Genomic DNA, 3,531 nt, shown 5'->3' on the forward strand with positions numbered 1-3,531 from the left:
AATGTTAGCAGAAAGTAGGGCAGGCAGTTTTTCAGCAGAGCTGTACAGATCTGGAGATAAATTGTCCTGTCAATCCAATGAGGTGATCATCGATCCATCTATCCATAACCATTAACATACACAGGGTCATGGGGAACCTGGAGTCTATCCCAGGGGACTCAGGGCACTAGGCAATAGACACCTTTTACAGGCTGCCAAACCATCACTTGGGCCAATCAGTATTGGGCATTCAAAGTCTGCACACACAGGCCAGAGACCAGAACTGAACAAGGGGTGTGAATCAAACATGCTAGATCTAAGCCAAACTAGAATTGTTCAGGGTTTTACAGTTTTTCAGGGCTTATATATCTACAGATATTAACTATTTTATGCATTATGCTTCTGTATCAGCTCATAAAATAATAATGTTTGATACTTGTGAGGTAAGAAAACTGCCTGGATGGAATAAGGGTCTATCACAGGGCACTTACATATACATACATTAATCACAGGTGGGAGGTTGTAGTACGAGGAAACCTGAGAACTCAGAGGAAAGAGGAAACCCACAGACACAGAAAGACCATGCTAAACCCATGCAAAACCTAAACATTAAGCTGAGCTCAGGATGGAATTTGGGACTAGGGAAAACTGCTTTAGTTTTTTTTTACTATCTTCTTGTTTGTAGGTTTTTCTTTTAGTTTAGATAGATACTCTAATAAACACTATCTTTAACTGTTCTCCATAAAACCCCCACACAGTATGAATTTAAAACCCAGTATCTAGCAGCTTTGTAGCTTTTAATTAATTGCTGTTTATGTTAGTTTTATGAGCAAAATAAACTTCTTACAGCATTTTACTGTGGGGTTGAAGTTCATTTACAGCAGTAACATTTAGAATAATAATTTAACAAAAACAAAAGAGCCATTTTAATATACATACACTTTTTATCCATCTTGCAAACCGAGCAGATTCTGTGCTCTGTGTGCTTCAAGGCCAGAGAGCATCTGTGAACAACTTTAGGAATATTGGTACCAAGCTGCACAGGATGCTTTTTGAGTAGATACAGTGGCGCACCAAATAACGTTTAGAACCGGGACTGAAATTTCAATTTATGGCTTAAGGCTGTAATGCAAACCGTGGTCAGTGTATTCTCCCTAGAGCAGACACAAGCTTTATTAGAATCTTTCTGGTCTCCCTATGAAGGCCAAAAAGTCACTTATTACAAGTCATTAGATTCACATTATGCATATTTGGAACAGCAATTCATCTATCTTATGACAATAACTGGTCTGAAAGCACAATAATGTAGTGAAGACAGAACATCCTCTGAGCAAAATGATTTGTAATTGGAGTGTAGTGTCGAGGCTAGAAAATGGAGTACTAATGTCCTACTTTTGTAAAATTACTTATATAATCAGCAAATATATCTGCAGACCGAAATAACGCTGCAATCTAAATTCTGCATTTAGATTCTCATGTTCATGGAGGGAAAAGGTAAAGACTTCCACAAAGCACCTTATTCTTTAGAGGAAAGATTTATACAAAAGGAAGTGCAGAGTTACCCAGATCCAATACCTGTCTAGTACAGTGTAATGATTCCCCATGTTTAAAGACACCTGATTCTACTGTGCTGGATTCTGAATACTCATTGCTTTACAGTTAGGAACTGGGTAGAGAAAAACATCTCATTTCTATGGGGAGAAAGGAAGTGATATTATCTTGCATATGCACATCTAGACAGTTTATTTTATGGGTAGTCAAATATATTTGCATGTAAGTGTGACAGAGACGAAATAAGATGACACAGACAGTGTGCGCATGAGAGAAAGTGAGAGAGAGAGAAAGTGTGTGTGTGTGTGTGTGTGTGTGTGTGTGTGTGAGTGAGAGAGAGAGAGAGAGAGAGAGAGAGAGAGAGAGAGAGAGAGAGAGAGAGAGAGAGAGAGAGAGAGAGAGAGAGAGCATACTGGGCTGTCAAGACAGTCGTACCAGAGATAATCTGTCAGCACTAGATGGCTATGGTGAAAATAACAGCTCGTAATCCATATTGAGCATGTATTACTGATGGACATAGCACATTAACAGACTCATTATCTATTTCAGACCATATGGACCTGGGCTGGGGTGGGTCACTGCAATGCCACCCTGAGCTGCTCACCCTAATTACAACAATTACAGCATCTCCATCATAAGGGGCATTTATGGAAAATGGTGGCATGGCCTATCAAGATTGGTGTCACTGATCTCTGAACTAGCAAGGAGTTAGAGATAACAGCATTATGACCTGTACAAAACCCAAAACTGTTAGTTTTTTCCCAGTTATTCCTGCGCATATAACTGCCAATGATCGTTTGCTGGACCCATATTAGATACAGAAGTCATTACAAAATCACATTTCATTCGTTTTAATGTTTTTGCTGTTGTTATTTAGAGTGAAAGTGCTTTAATGCCTTTATTCTTTTTTAAGGTGTTTTATCTTGATCAAGATTACAGTGGATTCTCAGGACCACAAATGTACATTGAAAGTGAGAGCCAGGGAGCCCCAGGGGTCCATGAAGAATATGGAAAGGTTCAGTGATTTTATAATTAAAGTATAGTGGTGGAAATCACAACTCACCATTATCAAAGCTTTAAAAATGTAAAACTCAAAACCTGCAGACAAATTATATATTTGATCTAATGGCAAATTTAAGATATAATAATAATAATAATAATAATAATAATAATAATAATAATAATAATAATAATAAAATTAAAAATAAATAAATACATATAAGGGGGCACGGTGGCTTAGTGGTTAGCCTCACACCTCCAGATTTTGCATGTTCTCCCCGTGCCTCGGGGGTTTCCTCCGGGTACTCCGGTTTCCTCCCCCCGGTCCAAAGACATGCATGGTTGATTGGCATCTCTGGAAAAATTGTCCAAAAAATAATAGTGGAAAAATAGTGTGTGAGTGAATGAGAGTGTGTGTGTGTGCCCTGCGATGGGTTGGCACTCCGTCCAGGGTGTATCCTGCCTTGATGCCCGATGACGCCTGAGATAGGCACAGGCTCCCCGGGACCCGAAGTAGTTCGGATAAGCGGTAGAAAATGAATGAATGAATTAATAAATACATAATAATAATAATAATAATAATAATAATAATAATAATAATAATAATAATAATAATAATCATCAGTTATTATTTCCCTCTGTTCCCTTTGTCCCAAAATTACTTTTAATTAAAATTGAGTAAACTTGTGCTGAGCTGGTTTATAGAAGGTATTACATTAAATGTTGTATTTTTATCAAAAACAATTTCTAGAAGTTCTCCAACCATTGGTCAAAAGTTCCCTAATGAACTTAAAGGTTTCGTTATCATATAATATCCGCTCTGGGTGAGCAAAGCAATGCCAAAGAAATCAGCTTAGACTTAAACAGCTGTGCAAGTTTAAAGGCATGATCGATTGACGTCGATCCCAAGCAATGGTGCTTTACGTGTCAGCCAGCGCCCGCCTCCAGACGCAATTGATTGGTAGTTGAGATATAAACGCACGCGTCTCCTCGATTCCGATT

This window comes from Tachysurus fulvidraco, chromosome 4 (assembly GCF_022655615.1).
Source record: "Tachysurus fulvidraco isolate hzauxx_2018 chromosome 4, HZAU_PFXX_2.0, whole genome shotgun sequence".
Lineage (NCBI taxonomy): Eukaryota > Metazoa > Chordata > Actinopteri > Siluriformes > Bagridae > Tachysurus > Tachysurus fulvidraco.